The sequence below is a fragment of the Colobus angolensis genome, unplaced genomic scaffold (assembly GCF_000951035.1).
Source record: "Colobus angolensis palliatus isolate OR3802 unplaced genomic scaffold, Cang.pa_1.0 Scaffold61, whole genome shotgun sequence".
NCBI classification, from domain to species: domain Eukaryota; kingdom Metazoa; phylum Chordata; class Mammalia; order Primates; family Cercopithecidae; genus Colobus; species Colobus angolensis.
This window is the reverse complement of record NW_012119710.1, coordinates 207,520-225,174: the sequence shown is the minus strand read 5'-3', so window position 1 is coordinate 225,174 and position 17,655 is coordinate 207,520. Positions and strand designations below refer to the sequence as shown.

The following is a 17,655-nucleotide window of genomic DNA, read 5'->3' as shown; positions in this document are numbered from 1 at the left end:
AGTATTCTGTTATCTGCTTTAATTTGAATTTAAAAGTGATTGGACACAGAAGGTCATTAGATACATGAGTACACACTCTAATTTTGTGAATTCATGGTGAAGTCCGACGTTTGAAAATAAGTTTACTGTAAGCTTTGGATATGGAATGGTAGCATGCATTTATCTGTCCTTTATGGTTCCTCATCACCTGAACCTTTTTTTCTGATAGGGAATCTCCCCTGCCCTCATTTTGTCTCTTGTTAGGTGCTTGAGATGCCTCCTATTACAAACATTAAAAATATCCAGTCCTTATTTTCCTAGACTTCCCTGTAGTTTAGGACTCTTGAGGAACTCTCCAGTTGCAGTGCTGCAGGGAGATCAGAAACTGCAGTAATGATGGTGGCAGCCAGTACTTGCTGCCAGCTGGGCTTGTGATGCAATGCTGTGTTTGATGCAGTGCCAATGGTGTCTTCCCCAGACCAGCTGTGCAGCATGTTTAGTATGTTTCTTCTGACTGCATGACTTCTACAGGGCTGTCATGTTGCAATGCACAGGTGCATGACTAGGCTTGAAACTAGTACTTCAGTTATCCTGGTGAGTCTGAAATAGCCACAATATTTTCAATAAACTCCTTTTGCCTGCTTAAATCAGCCAGTGGTAACTCCTTCAGCTTGCAACTAAGAACTTTGACTAACACAGGGATGTGCAGTATTTAACTGATACACCTATCATGACATTTGAGAGGTGTGGACCAAAATAAATTGCTTAGAGTTATGTATGTCACGAAGACTTCTTATACTTCAGCTTCCATGCTGGTGTTGATTTCTACTCGTTTTGCTATTCTTTATTTTATTATTTGAGATGGGGTCTCACTCTGTTGCCCTGGTTGGAGGGCAGTGGTGTGATAGCAGCCCACTTGAACCTTCCAGCCTCAAGGATTCCTCCCACCTCAGCTTCCCGAGTAGCTGGAACCACAGGTGCATGCCACCATGCCCAGCTAATTTTTTGTATTTTTGGTAGAGACAGGGTTTTGTCATGTTTTCCAGGCTGGTCTCAAACTCCTGAGCTCAAGCTATCTGCCACCTTAGCTTCTCAAAGTGCTGGGATTACAGGCATGAGCCATTGTGCTTGGCCTCTTTTTGCCATTTTCAAAGTCTCATATATTTATTCAGCAAACATTTCTTATGTGCCTATGTATTAGTTCCTTATGGCTGTTGTAATAAATTACCACAAGCTTAGCAGCTTAAAACAACACAGATTTATTCCTGTATAGCTCTGGAGGCCAGAAGTCCAGAATCAGTTTAACTGGGCTAACATCAAGGTGCCAGCAGGGCTGGTTCCTTCTTGGAGACTCTAGGGGAGAATTGGCTTCCTCGCCTTTTTCTAGCTACTGGAAGCTGCCTGCATTCCTTGGCCTGTGACTCCTTTCTCACATTATTCCAACTTCCTGCTTTTGATATCACATTGCCTTCTCTTCTTCTGTATCAAATCTCCTTCTACTTCCTTCTTATAAAGACATTTGTGATTACATTTGGGGTCTGCTCAGACAATCCAGGATAACCTCCCCATCACAAGATCTTTAACTTAATCGTATCTTCAGAGTCCTTTTTCTCATTTAAGGTGATGTTACCAGGCTCCAGGAATTAGGACCTGAATATCTTTGGGGGCCATTATCAGTCTATGGTACTCTGCTATGACCTATGCACTGGGAATATGTACAAGTTGGAAAAGATGAATATTTCCTCTGCCCTTATAGAGCCAATGAGACATACACAGTTAAGAATTATACAAATACATATATACATGCACAGCCTAGTGGGATAGACACCTTTACACAAATGAGTCTGAAGTTCACTTATGCTGAGTGTTCAAAGGAGAAATATAAGATGGGATAAGACAATATAACAGACTGACCTGGCAAGGTGATCATAGAAAATTTTCCAAAAAGATAATAAAAGATAATACTTCCTATGTGCAATAGTTGTGTTCAGTGGGTTATATGTGTTTACTAATTTAATCTTCACAGCTATCCTATGAGGTGGGTACTTTTACTATTTTGAGATGTAAAACTGAGGCAGAGATACTGTAAGCAATCTGCCCAAAGGTTGCTGGCTATTAACTGGCAAAGGAAGAAACATTCAAAGTCATTCTTAAGTGGAGTGGATTTCAGTTGTTTGCCTGCCTACCATTATTGTAGTAATTGTGTCCTGATTTTCTTGGGAGAAATTTTTGCTTCTGCATTGTATGCAAGTATTCAGCCCTTTCCTAGTCAGGGGTGAGCCTGTGTCCCAGCCTAGCACTGACTCTTCTCCTGTGAGCAAGCAAAACGAAAACAGCTGAGGATGATTCACCATCTGGAAAAGCCTGCCCATCATTTCCTTCCATCTTAATTCCTTGGGCTCCCTTGGCTTTTGTTCTTTTCCAGCTGTGTTTTAAATGAATTGTTTCTTTAGTATTTGTTTGTGTGAGCTACCTTCTACCCTTCCAATGAATTCACTTTCTGCTTGTTTCTGCTAGTTTTTGTTGCCTACAACCTAAGCACTCCAAGAATAAGGAGGAATTAACCATGTGAGGATAAGAGGGGCAAGCAATTCAGAGGCAAAGGGAAAAGTGTGTGCTTAAGGTGATAAGCAGCTTATATCTTGAGAAGCTTCCAGAAATCTACGTGGCTGGAGTTATTGTGTGGGTTTAGGTGGGGTTTAGCCTGAGATGGAGTTCAAAAGATTGGCAGGGACTGGAAATGCAAGCACATGCCATGTGAGGATTTGGTTACCTTGAAAACAATCATGTAGTTTTTAATTTAAATTCTATTTATTTGTGTTTTAAAGCAAGACACTTGTAACTACCACATTTTCCCAGCTGAACTTGGTGGTGGTCATGAGCAGAAAGCAACTTTTCTTTCTCACCAGTTTCTGTTAAACTTGCTCCATTGAGTCATTTGTTCAAAGATTCCAAATGAGATTTGGCTAGGTAGCATCGCCCTTGTTATCCATCTTGGATATAAATGGCCTATCCTTTTTTTTTTTTTTTTTTTTGGTTATAAATGTCTAGTTCAGTCTAATATCAGCTTCACATTTTCATCTGATCATGAAATTCTTTTCTTCCCTTAGCCCAGGCCCGAGGCAGGCTTTGAACTTACGTCAAGGAAGGAGCATGGTCATCTACTTCTTCATATTGCTTTTCTCCTCTCCCTTGCCCACTAACTGTGCTATCTCTGGCTCCTCCAGGGTTGGAGGCCAGGAAAGGATGGGGCTTTCCTTCTCCAGAAAGATTTCTCTGATGCACCTCCAGTTTCTTTTTTGCTAGCAGTGCTACTGTGACTGGGCACCGATGATCAACCCTGCCTTCAAACTCTGACTTCTACAGTTTGTGATTAGCCCCTTTCTGCTGATCTAACCTTCTACCTTGTGATGGTTAATACTGACTATCAACCTGATTGGATTAAAGGATGGAAAGTATTGATCCTGGGTGTGTCTGTGAGGGTGTTGCCAAAGGAGATTAATGTTTGAGTCAGTGGGCTAGGAAAGGCAGACCCACCCTTAATCTGGGTGGGCACCATCTAATCAGCTGTCAGCATGGCTAGAATATGAAGCAGGCAGTAAAAAAAAAAAAAAAAAAAAAAAAACATGAAAAGACTAGACTGGCCTAGCCTCCCAGCCTGCATCTTTCTCCTGTGCTGGATGCTTCCTGTCCTCTAACATTGGACTCCAAGTTCTTCAGTTTTGGGACTTGGACTGGCTCTCCTTGCTCCTCAGCTTGCAGACGGCCTATTGTGGGACCTTTCGATTGTGTTAATAATTAATGAATTTACATATATATATATATATATCTCCCATTAGTTTTGTCCCTCTAGAGAACCCTGACTAATACACACCTCAAGTGGTTATTCTGGATGAAACCCCATTTGAAGGAAGCCTAGGGCTGGCGGAGGCATCAGGCAAACTGTAGGAAGAGGCATGCTCCCTCTCTCACCAAACTTCAAGAGTACAACTCTTTCCAAAACAGCCTCACTCTTCACTCCACTCTTCACTCCGCCATTAGGCTGGCCAGACTCTTGTATTTGGATTTTTTTTTTTAAGGCATGCTTCAGTTTACCATCTTTGTTTTCTCACAAGTTCCAAGCTTTCCAAATATTTCTCCTGAAGCTCCTCCGCACTTTGGAAATGCCCCAGAATCCACCGAAGATTTCCTAATCACTCCTCAATTGGCTGATTGAGACTATTGGGTTAAGATTTGCAAGACTTGTTTTGGATTATATTCTTTGCATTGCTAGGACCTTGCTTTCTACTGTAGTTGTAGCTGGCGTTTTTTCTTTAATCTGGGGCTTTAGTTCAAACCGAGACAATAGGAAAACTGTCATTTTAATATTCTCTTCCAAAGTGATATGATCAGATGTCTATTATTTGCATAATTTTAATGAATACAGTCTCCAGTCACATTACTTCCCCAACCCTCATACAAAACAAACAAAATGCTTATCCCTCTTATATAAAAAAATCAGAATATTTTATAAGTCTGGCCAGTTTTGCATTTCTTTGCCTTAGATAGTATTAAATTAGTCAAACAATTCCTTCTTCAATACTCTACAGGAAGTGTGGGGCCCTTTATCTTCTTTGGTTTTAAAAAAACTCAACCAGCTGTCAAACACTTGACTATGAACCAAACATTTAAATATGCAGTGAACATTCAAATGTATTCTATAAAGCGCTCAGCAAAGTGGAAAGTCCACTGACCACTTTCAAAATAATCTAAGCAAACAGCAATTAGGGATATATTCTACTTCTTCCCATTTGTTCACAGCTCCCCAGGACGTAATGTGATCTCCCATGCATATTGGGAGGGAAATGGACAACACTTAGAGTTTTCCTTACTTTGATGTGTGACTGTCAGGGTTGCAAATAATGTGCCTGCACAAGAAAATTGCCTCCTGGTGCACCTGAAGATGGAATTTAAAAAAAATGTTTCTTCCTCCTTCCTTTTCTCTTTCCATTTACTCAGCGTTGCGTGAGTTGGCTGTTAAGCACCCGAACAGAGGAAGAAATTGTTTATGGGCACCCCAGTGGGATGAGTCTAGACTAAGAGAAAATAGCCAACATAGCAAAGAAGTGTTTCCAGCATTTATTAGGTGTGTATTTATTAAGCACCTGTTGGGCACAAAGAACATGAAACATGGCGACTGCTTGCTAGAGGCTTTTAATCTGGTTGTGGGGATAGGATATACATGCACAATAAGTTAAGCTGAGGATTTGTGATATTGAAAGGAGAGTCAGCTCATACTGTGAGCCTGCAAAAGGCAAAGTTACAAACAAGAACTGGGTAGAAGCTACAGAGAGATAGGTCTGGGTTAAATGTAAGTTTCTAACAGAGCTGACCAGCAATAAGTTGGAAGGCCTAATAGAGGGGTGAATTTCTTGTCATGTGCTGTGTGTAAGCCAGTCTGGATGAGCACTTAGAAGAGGTGTTTGTAGAGAGCATTATTGTATCTCTGATGGGTGGTTTCCTTTAGCTGACCTTTATAATACTCATATGACTTTGTCATTCCAGGGTTTTGTGAATCCTGAGTACAGTGAGCATGCACAACCTCACAGAGTGACCAGGAAAGAATCTTTTGAGGTTGAAGGGTGAAGGAAGGAGCAGATATAGGATGGAAGAAGGGAGGCAGGAGGGAGCTGTGGGCAGAGGCTACACTGTGAGCTTAATGAAAGGTCTGGGCTTTTTTCCTTGTCCACATATTGCAAGATGAAACCGGCTTATCTTTAATCACATTTAGAGTACACACACACACACACACATACACACGGATTTATCGTGAGGAATTTGCTCACGTGAGGTTGAGAAGTCCCATAATCTGCCATCTACAAGCTACAGGATAGTCAGCATAGTCAGTGGTGTAATTCCAGTCTGAGTCTTGAAGGCCTGAGAACTAGGAGGGTATATCACATAGATCCCAGTCCATGGGTAGGAGAAGACCAATGGCCCAGCTTAAACAGGCAGACAAGAAGCAAAACACGTGAATTTTTGTCCTTCCTCCTTTTTGTTCTATTCAGGTCTTCAATGAATTGGATAAATGCGCAGCCACACTGGGGAGGGCAATCGATTTCATTGAATCTCCCAATTCATATGCTAGTGTTAGCCGGAGACACTCTCACGAACACACCCGGAAAATAATGTTTAACCTGAGCACCCTGTGGCATGGTCTAGCTGACATGTAAAATTAATCGTCACAGTTATACAGGAGCTTAAGAAACACTATTTTAAAGAGTGATTCTTGACCGGCTGCAAATTTGGAAAAGTTGACCCATAAAGTCAAGATTGAGGAATGGGCTAGGGATTTTGTCTAGTTCACCCAGATAAAATTTTGCTGAGTGTCTAATGTATCAGGTACTGGGAGTGTGAAGATAGAAAGAGACAGTTTCTTCTCTTGAACAGCTTGTTGTCCAGCAGATGATTTTAAAAAGCCCATTCTAAAATGTTTCCTGATGAAGACATACTAAATTTCCTTAAAGTTTTATGATCACTTAAATAACAGTTTTCTTTGTGAAGTACCTTCTAAATGCTAGATACAAAGTTGGTCTTTTTCCAGTTCTTATGACAACCATTCAAGGTAGACATTTTATTTTTTCTGTTTTTCAGAAAGGAAATTGAAGCTCAGAAAGGATAGACATATTACCCAACTATTAGTAAGTGGCTAATTGAAAATTCAAACAGTAGCTAAATGAACGGGTAACATGTTCTAGACACGTCACTTGATGCTGGATCCATAGTATCTTATAGAGTCTTCCCAACCACTGGAGAAAAGAGATACTACTGTTGTCTTCATTTTATGGCTGAGAAAACAGAGCCCCCCTGGAAAATTGAACAAATTGCCCAGAGCCACACAGTCAGTGTAGAGCAAGGATTCAGGTTCAGGCTGCTTGGTTCCAAAGCTGATATGCTTTAACCGCTGTGCTACCCTTCCTCTCGCCTTGTGCCTTACAGTTCAAAGCTTCACTCTGGCTTTGATTTCCATGTTTGATGGGTTCTCTTTTACTTTCCTCTCCCTTTACCAAAAAACAAACTGAACAACAAAACCATCTTGAGCATCTTCCTGAAAGGAGTGAATTCGCCTGAAGGAAAATTTCCATTAGAATTCTGAGGCTCAGCATTAGGCCAGGGAGGTAAAAACGCCATGCTAATTAAGCAATTACTGAAACTCATGATTAAAACATGAGGTTGCCTTTCTAAGAGAATCCCCAGAATAAACGGCATTCTTCATTTTGCCTTGGAGCTTGCTTGGCTCGGCTTCTAAGAAATTCACCTTTTTTTCTGGAGATGGGATGGGGAAGCAAAGACTTCTTATTCATTATCTTTTTGAATCCTTAGAACGACTCTTTGGAGATATATGAGGAAAATTTTAATTTGGGATTTTAGTGGTTAATCAGTCTCTTTCATTTGAATCCTGGATCATTTGAGGAAAAAAAAATATATATATATATAAAAATAATAGGGATTACAATTTCAGGATTATTGCTTGGATTGGATCTCATGTCTTGGATGTATACCCAAATGCCCTTCCTCATACTCCCCTGAAACCCCTGCTGAAGCCAGATGGTGGGATCTGCATTTGGGAAGGGTAACATCTATGGCCAGCTGAGTAGAGAAATGTGGCTGCCTCATACCAGGTGCATGCATGGAGCCAGGGAGAGGAAGGACCTCAAGGCAAGAGAGCTGTAGAATTTCACCCCTCCAGAATAAAGAGCGGTGGATGACTGAATGTTTGCCTCTTACTTTTTCCACCTGCTGGATGAATCATTCTTGCTCCTGTGAGGAGAAGCCAATGAAACTGTAAAGAGCAACAGATTCTGCCAATTACACCTAAGAGGTGTTTTATTGGCTGACAAAATCATAGGGAGAGGGAGCATATGGCTTTCACTACAGTCTCTGATCTTGCTTTTCAAAATTTATTGTCCTCTCTCGATTTGACAGGTGGGGAATTAGAATTTGAGGCTCAGAGAAGTTAATGTTTTGAAAGTCACACTTCAGTGACTAACCCAGGCCTAGACTCCAGCCTGTCAAAGGGAGTTTAGAGCTCAAGGCGTCAGACCCCTCAGATTATAAATGTGCCAAGTGCTTCACAGAGATAGCATATGACTTGTCTAAGACCAAACTGCCAGCACTAGAAACTCAGGTCTTCTGACTCCTTCTGATGCTCTTTTTAATACCTTATAGTATTCTCCTTCATAACTCTGAGACATTTGTGCTGCTGGCTTATGGGCATGATCTTCTGGATTTCAGTCCTGCCTCTGAGCCTCTCTTTTCTCAACTACAAAAGGAGGATCATAGAAGTAGTGTCTGCCTCTTAGCCTTCTTGTGAAAACCAAATGAAGCTGGGTCTATGCAAATGCTGTGACTGTAACATACCCTAAAAATGTTGGAACATTGTTTTTGAGGTTGTCACTCTCATTGCTGTCCTCTCAGATGGGCCCCATTTTTCTCCTTTTATTTTTAGTTGACATGTAATAATATTTATGGGATAAAAGTGACATTTTGAAACATGCATACAATGTATAATGATCAAATCTGGATAATTAGCATATCCATCGTCTCAAACATCATTTCTTTGTGTTGGGAACATTCAAAATCCTCTCTTCCAGATTTTTGAAATTATACACTGAGTTACTGTTTGTTAACTATAGTCACCCTACTGTGCTGCAGAACACTAGAGCTCATTCCTCCCGTCTAGCTTTAAATTTGTATCTGTTAACCAACATCTCCCTATCCTCCCCTTGCCCCACCCTTTACATTCTCTAATAACTACAATTCTAGTCTGCACTTCTGTGAGCTCAATTTTCTTTTTAGCTCCCACTTATGAGTGAGAACATGTGGTGCATTAGTCCGTTTTCACACTGCTGATAAAGACATACCCAAGACAGGATAATTTGTGAAGAAAAAGAGGTTTAATGGACTCACAGTTGCATGTGACTGGGGAGGCCTCACAATCATGGTGGAAGGTGAAAGGCACGTCTTACATGGCGGCAGGCAAGAGAGAATGAGAGCCAAGCAGAAGGAGAAACCCCTTATAAAACCATCAGATCTTGTGAGACTTATTCAATACCAGGAGAACAGGATGGGGGAACTGCTCCCATGATTCAGTTATCTCCCACTGGTTCCCTTCCGCAACACGTGGAAATTATGGGAGCTAAAGTTCAAGATGAGATTTGGGTGGGGACACAGCCAAACCATATCATGTGGTGTACATTTTTCTATGCCAGACTTATTTCATTTCACATAATATCCTCCAGGCCCATCCATGTTTCTGTGAATGACAGGATTTCATTGTTTTTTTATGGCTGAGCAGTATTCCATTGTGTACACATACCACATTTTCTTTACCTATTCATCTGTTGATGGACACTTAGATTGATTCCATATCTTGGGTAGTGTGAATATTGCTGGAATAAACATGGGGACATGGGGTGCAGATATTTCTTCAATATATTGATTTCCTTTCCTCTGGATAAATACTCAGTAGTGGTGTTGCTGGATCATATGGTAGTTTTGTTTTGCTTTGCTTTTTTTTTTTTTTCTTTTCCTTTTTTTTTTTTTTTGGCGAAACCTCCACACTGTTTTCTACAGCAGCTGTACTCATTTACATTTCCACTGATGGGCACCATTTGAACTAGCTGGCACAGAGGTGGGTCAGAAGGAAGCGAGGTACTGGGAAAACAATCCTTTAGTGTAGTGGATTTCAACTCTGGCTGCACATTAAAATCACCTGGAGAGTTAAAAAAAGTGCCAATGCCTGGGCATTACACCCAGAACAGTGAAATCAGAACCTCTGGGGAGGGGTTTTGTCACTGTTATATTTTTAAAGCTTTCCAGGTGGCCTCATGCAAAGAAAGGTCGAGGGCCACAGCCTTGGTGGCTTCACACTCTTGTTTGCTTTGTAGCAGTAGTCCTCTTTTGGAATGCAGAGATGATGAAATATTGTGTTTCCAGGTAGATGGTCTGTCTGTTAAGATTGGAAACCTAAATCCAAGCCTCAGTGCAGCCCTGTGTGAGCCTCTTTGCCTTACTAATGACAATTCTTTACATAAGGATAGATTTTGTAGAGGTGAAAACTGAGGCCCTGAGAGGTTATTTTTCCATGAGCTAGTAGGCGCTAGAGTCAGAATTAGAGCACAATTCCTATGGTCTGGGATGGCATATGGAAAACACCTGGCCACAGAAGCATGTGCCAGAAACCATCTCCTTCAGGGCACCAAATCTACTTTGTATTCAGAAATTCGCAGCTTTCTTTCTAAAAAGGGTATCTGAAATGGTATAAACTTCAACCTATATCTGTCCATGAGCCTAACTATAGTGGGTGCTCAGAAGTGAGTAGTGTTCTCTTCTAGACTGCTGGGGTCTCAGAGGTGGAAGAAGAAAGACAAGGAAACAGGCAAAGTGAGATGTGGACCACCCATTCCCAGTGGGGTCATATATTGAATGCCCCTGCCACTGTCCCTTCCCCAATCCAGAATAACCCCATTTCCGTGTGTGGCGAACCTTTGGCCATGTGGCTGCTGGCACCATGCACAGTCTTTCTGGCCATGTAGCTGGCTCTCCACTGCACTGCCCCTGGAGAAACCCCTCCTCTCTGCCCCTTCTCAGCTCTAGCATGGACATGCCCTGCTTTTGCCCTGTCTGTTCATTCAGTCCCCTGAACCTGTTGGTGCCCAGCACCTAAAGGGGAAATTTCTTTCATTTTCCATTTCCTCAGATTCAAAAAACAAAAACCAATAAACCTCAGCACAGCCTGACTCATTGTAGGCATTCAGTATGTATTCATTTCTACCTTCACCTCCTCGGAGCACAGCCTTCAAACTGCTGGCCTCTAAGCAGTCCACGCACTGGCTTCATCCTCTTCAAGCGTCCCTTTCACAATGGGGCCCAGAAACGTCAGGGGCAATAATGTTTTTCATAGCACAGCCTTTGAAATTCTGCCTCCAGCCTTGTTCTCTGGTCTAGCCAATCTCCTCACTGTCCTAGCCCAAGCCTTGCTGGCCCTGGCCTCCCCGAGTTGTTTCATCAGCCTTCAGTACCCACCCTACTCCATCTCTGGCCAGATCCTACGCTCCTTTCCCGGCCCTGTTCACATCCCACTGGCCCCAAGACAGCTCCCTCGTCTTTGCCATCTCACTGATCACATTTTCCTGCACATTTCTATAGCATTTTAATCCAGAACTCTCCCATATGTCACTCGTTTTATATTATTGTTTCATTTTGTGTTATTTCCTATTAGTTTACAATTGCTAGCCTTTTCTCCCTGCAAGGACTTTGTATTACCTCAAAAGTTAAGCCAGAACTAGGTTTCCCAGAATCTCTTTCCCTGTATGGCTCTGGATTAAGACTGGCCAAAGGAGAAATTTGCTCAAGAATTGGAAGGCAGAAGCAAAGCAGCAACTGTGATGTTCCGAAGGTCAATGTTGAGCACCTGGCACAGGTTGCTGCAGAGCTGCGTCCCATCTTGCAGATGTGGTCCACAGCCAGAACCCTTGCTCCTATAGCTCTACCTGATCCCATCTTTCAGCTCCCAGAGTCCCAGGCAGGCACATGTGCAACTCTGTGGCAGAGAGTGACATCTTATTCTGATCATCACCACCAAAGAAATTGGAGGTGGTGACAGACATGGGTTTTAGTTTGTCTTTGTGGGTTCTACTAGGTTCTCATGGGTTCCAGTTTGTCCTTGCTTTCTCCCATGTTATGTGCAGCTTTTCTTCCTGACTGATGGCCCTGTTGACCTGTACTGACTTCTGGCCACCACCAGACACAAAGGCATCAGCCTTCCATAGACTTCTTTATCAGCTCCCACAACTGCATGAAGTCTAATTGGCATAATAAATTCCTTATTGCATATCATGCATAGTTCTGCTTCTCTGATTGAATTCTAACAGATACATTCCCCCTTAGGTTACAGACACCTTGAAGAAAGGGGTCAGTGGCTCATGCCTGTAATCCCAGCACCTTGGGAGGCCAAAGCTGGAGGACTGCTTGAGCCCAGGAGTTTGCGACCAGCCTGGACAAACAGAGCAAAAAAGTTAACAGGGCATGGTGGCATGGACCTGCAGTTCTAGCTACTTGGAAGACTGAGGCAGGAGGATCACTTGAGCCCAAGAGTTTGAGGTTGCAGTAAACTATTATCACACCACTGCATTCCAGTCTGGGCAACAGAGTGAGACCTTCTGTCTCTCTCTCTCAAAAAAAAAAAAGAAAAAGAAAAAGGAATGATATCCCTTTTCCCCCTGGAATCTATGCCTGTGATCAACAAAATCTTACTGTAGAATTTATGGACCACACAAAGTCTCTGTTGCTTCTCTCCACCTCTCCCACCCTTCCCCTCCCTGCTTCCTTCTTCTAGTACTACTATTTCTTCTACTTCTTCTTTGCTTCCACTTTTCTTCCTCCTCTTCCTGCTTTATTTTCTTCTCCTCCTTCTCTTCTTCCCCTTCTTCCTCCTCCTTTACAACTTTTAAAAAATGTAAAACTAATTTTAGCTTACAGATCATATAAAAGCAGGCCATAGTTTTGGATCCTGGGTCTATTCTAGATCAATCATTCTCAAAGAAGTGGCACTGCACCCCAGAGAGTATTTTTTTGAGGGGAGGCAGGCACAGCGATTGGGGGGTATTACTACATTTATTAGGTAAGGTCTAGGGATGATGAACATCCTGGAATATATCAGGCAGTCCCAACCAAGAAAGAAAAGCACATATAGTATTTAAATTTGAGTCACCCAAATAACATCTCTTGCAGTGGTCTGCATCTGTAGCTGTCAATTCCATAGTGATTTATGTGTTTAAATGTAAACATCTGACTGCTTCTTCATCTTGCAGGTTAGTTTTGCCTGTGCATTTGAACAATTTTCAACCTTTATTTCTTTAAGTATTTTTTCTGTCCCTCCTCCTCCCAGGAATTCCAAATATACTTATATTAGGTGGCTTAAAGGTGTCCCACAGCTTGATGATGCTCTACTATTTTTTTTTTTTTTTAGTATTTTTTTCTCCCTGTGTTTTATTTTGGATAATTTCTATTGCTGTTTTAAAATTCACTTGTATTTTATTCTGCAATTTTTTTTTTTTTTTTTTTTTTTTTTTTTTTTTTGAGACGGAGTCTCGCTCTGTCACCCAGGCTGGAGTGCAGTGGTGCGATCTCGGCTTACTGCAAGCTCTGCCTCCCGGGTTCACACCATTCTCACCATTCTCCTGCCTCAGCCTCCCAAGTAGCTGGGACTATAGGCACCCGCCACCATGTCCGGATAATTTTTTGTATTTTTAGTAGAGATGGGGATTCACTGTGTTAGCCAGGATGGTCTCGATCTTCTGACCTCGTGATCTGCCTGCCTCAGCCTCCCAAAGTGCTGGGATTATAGGAGTGAGCCACCGCGCCCAGCCATTATTCTGCAATTTCTAATCTGCTGTGAATTGCATCCAGTGTATGTTTCATCTCACACACCATAATGTTCATTTCTAGAAATTCAATTTGTTTTTTTCCGTATATCTTCCATTGTTTAAAGGCCCAGTCTTTACTCTAGGTTATGGAACATATGAAATACAGTTACATTAATGCTTCATGTGTACTTATCTTCTAATTTTATTATCCTATCTACTAATTCTATCATTGATTTTTGTCCTCATTATGAGTCATACTTTTTGCGTCTTCACATCCATGATGATTTTTGATTAGATGACAGAGATCACCAATTTTACCTTATTGCATGTTTTTGTATTTCTATAAATATTCCTGAGCTTTGTTCTGTCATACAGTTAAGTTACTTGGAAAAGTTTGAGCCTTCCAGACCTTGCCCGTAAGCTTTGATAAGTGATAAGAATAGTATTTGGTCTAGGGTTGTTTTGCTCACTACTGAGGCAGAATCCTTCTAAGTACTCTATCTTCATGAATTATGAGATTTTCTATTCTGACTGATATTAAGTGGTACTGTTTCTGGCACCCTGTGAGTGTTCAGAATCCTCTAATCCCTTTAATCTTTATGAATAATTCTTTTTCTATTCTCAGGCAGTTTTTTTTTTTTCTTTTCTTTTAGAAGGAATCTTGCTCTGTTGCCCAGGCTAGAGTGCACGATCTTGGCTGACTGCAACCTCCCCCTTCCCGGGTTCAAGCGATTCTCCTGCCTCAGCCTCCTGAATAGCTGGGACTACAGGTGCCTGTCACCATGCCCGGCTAATTTTTGTATTTTTAGTAGAGATGGGGTTTCACCATGTTGGCCAGGATGGTCTCGATCTCCTGACCTTGTGATCCACCCACCTCAGCCTCCCAAAGTGCTGGAATTACAGGTGTGAGCCACTGCGCTGGGCCTCTCAGGCAGGTTTCTTACCTGCATACTCTGATCACTACTCTGTTAAATAGTCAAGGAGGATAAGTATTCTCTTCAGATTTCCAGAGCTCTGTCTCTGTACAGCCTTCTCCTCCTCAATATTCTGCCCTATGAATTCTAGCCACGTTGGCCTTCCCAGACTTACAGTTCTGTCTTCTCAACTCAGGAAGATCTCTGAGCTCCATCTGCATTCTTCCTTCCTGTGCTATGGCCTGGAAACTTTTATAAGGTAATGAGGAGGTCAACTGTGGGGCTAGCTTCCTTTGTTTCTCATCTCTTGAGGATCACTGCCCTTTGTTGCTTGATTCCAGCGACTGATGCCCTTTGTTGCTTGAGGGCCATAGTTTCGTATATTTTGTCCAGTATTTTTGTTGTTTTAGGTCAGAAGGTAATTTTGGTCTCTGTTACTCCATCTTGGCCAGAAGTGTAAGTCACTCACCTATACATTTATATGTCAAACTACTGCACATATAATTTTAGTTTAAGCTACTTTAAAAAAATCTCCTTCATTTTCCATTTAGCATTCTATTTAGGGCATTACATTGATTTTTTGGAAATTCTGTTATTGGCAGTTTCTACTGCTTATCAATTCCATTTAAAGGTAGTGCATAGGATATTCTAAAATAGCTGTTAAACAAAGAGAAAATTGGGCCTGATAGGGTGAGAATCACAGCTCTAATACCTAGAGTGACCTTATAATGTATTGTCCAAAGGAGATACTTTTGACAGTGAAAGAGGGTGTTGTTAGTAATTATGTCAGGACCATGGCCTACACCAGGACTATCCCAGGCAGCCTAGGACATATTTGTATCGCATCTCTATTTTATGCCTTTATACAACTCTTTACTTAGTTCTAAAGCCTTTATTGAGCCTGCTTTCTTTGTCCAGCTGAGTGCCACATGCTTACATCACAAAGATCAATAAGGCAAACTCCGAAAGATGGACAGAGATACAGGAGACGGTCCTTTATAACGCAGTGTGATCTGTACTCCAATAGAGGTGAGCACAAGAGCCTTACGAAGGCTCAGTGAAGAGTATGTCTGACGGCAGGGGAGGGAACTTAGGGTGGAGAAGATGAGTCGAAGTATGTTCATAGGGGCCGTGGGATGAGAGGTGGTGGGAAAGGTATTCCAGACAGCGTGTGTCGAGGCGAAGAGCCAGGAGAACACAGATAGGACTTTTTTTTTTTTTTTTAATTCCAAGATGGAAGAGTGTTCTGATTGGCTGGAAAACAACATACATGGGAAGCAGTATGGAAATGAGTGGAGAAAGGTAATACTTATAGCAACAGCAGTTAATATTTAGTGCCCACTTACCACATGTTGGACACAGTTCCAGGTACTCTGAACATACTTGCTTATTTAATCATTACAACAGCCCTATGAGGTAGGCACTACTATTATCCCCATTTTCAGTGAGGAATCTGAGGCCCAGAGAGAGTAAGTACATTGCCCAGGGCCACACAGCGAGTATGTGGTAGGTTCTGGAGCTGAATGCAGAGTCCCTTCACTCTAAACTCCTGAGAGCCAGATGCTATAAGGCCTTGTTATTCCAAGTGGAGGAATGCTAAGGACATAATCCTGCAGGCGACCAGGAACCCCTGAAGCATTTGAAGCAGGGGAGTGACTTAAAACAAGGTGGTGTAAGAAAGTGCTCCCAGAGCAGCATCAAAGTCAGATGTAGTGGATGTCTCCATTAGTCACAAGAGGTAGTAAGAGGTTGAGCTAAAGCAGCTGCAGCAGGGATGCAGAGGATGCATTCCCTGAACTCTTATGGGCAGAGACCTTTGGCCTCAGTGACTATGGTGAAGGGTGCAGAGGAGAAGCTCAAGAAGATGACAGGTGTCTGGCTTATGCCCCTGTGCGAACATGAAGCCTCTCAAAGGCATGCCAGTTACAGGAGGAAAAGCAGGTTTGTTTGGGAAGGAGGTTTCTAGACCATGACTTCCATTTTAGCCATGTAGTTTTTGAGGTGCTTGTACAAGTTCTAGGTGGAAATGTCCAGGAGGCAGTGGGGAACTCAAAAGTAGATCTCAGGAGAGACGCTTGGGCCAGAGGGCTTGGGGAATCATTAGCATGGGAGTGGGAGGAGAGGCAGGCAGATCACGAGGTCAGGAGATCGAGACCATCCTGGCTAACACGGTAAAACCCCATCTCTACTAAAAAAATATAAAAAATTAGCCGGGCGTGGAGTCCCAGCTACTCGGGAGGCTGAGGCAGGAGAATGGCATGAACCCGGGAGGTGGAGCTTGCAGTGAGCCAAGACTGTGCCACTGCACTCCAGCCTGGGTGACAGAGTGAAACTCCGTCTCAAAAAAATAAACAAAAACATAAATTTATTCTCTTACAGTTTTGGAAGCTAGAAGTTCAAAACAAGGGGTTGGCAGCACCATGCTCTTTCTGAAGATGTTAGGAAGAATCTGTTACCCACCTTTCCATTCGCTTCTGGGGTTTCCTGCAAGCCCTGACATTCCTTGGCTTGTACATACATCAGCCCAGTTTCTGCCCCCATCATCCCATGGCCTCCTCTCTGTGTGTGCATCTGCATTCCCTGTTCTCTTCTTCTAAGGACACCAGTCATAGTAGATGAAAGGTTCACTCCTAACTAATTACATCTGCAACAACCCTATTTCCAAATAAAGTCACATTCTAAGATTCCTAGGAAGAACATGAATTTTTGGGGGTGGGTGAATACTGTTCAACCTGGGACATGGAGTAAATAAATGGTAAGCAAGATTACGGATTACTTTAAGCTAGAGAGGGAGATAGGGTTAAATGTAGAACTTTTTTTTTTTTTTCTAGGACTGGAGAGGTTTAAACATGTTACTACATTGAATAAATGAAAGAGCCATGGACATGGAGAGGCTCAAGATTCTGAACTAAGTGCAAGTAATCGATAGCACAAGCTCCCAAGGGGCTGGGGCCTGGAGCGCAGATGGATGGATCAATTGTGGGCAGAACTGGGGCGTGGGAGGGGTGTGCAGATGCAGATGTGTTTGACGGTGGGGGGCCAGAAGCTGAGTGGGGCGAAGTTCTGAGCACCCTGGAGGTGTTCACCAAGCAAATCAAGAGCAGATGGTGGAGCGAGCAGCTGAAATAACAGCTTCTGAAATCAGCCCTACTTTGTGGGGAGAGGATTAGTTAAGGATTCTAGCCATGGGAACCAAGAAGAGAAGGATAATCTGTTCATTCCTGTTATGGGGCTTTGGTGGAGCAGTTTCAGCCTCAACCTGGAGAATGTTTTAGAAGGCCAGAGAGAGGAACCCTGCAATCATGTGAGCCGGCCCCTCACTTTGAGATGAAGAGTCCACACAGCAATAATGC

The 17,655-nt window shown here is 42.5% G+C and overlaps 1 long non-coding RNA gene across 1 annotated transcript; it reads left to right on the top strand.

Annotated features, from left to right (window-relative positions):
• The first annotated feature begins 15,125 nt into the window (after positions 1–15,125).
• On the top strand, positions 15,126–17,175 carry LOC105527072. Its single transcript, XR_001004191.1, has 3 exons — positions 15,126–15,331; positions 15,536–15,604; positions 16,682–17,175. It is a non-coding gene; the product is annotated as an uncharacterized LOC105527072 (long non-coding RNA).
• The last annotated feature ends 480 nt before the right edge of the window (positions 17,176–17,655 follow it).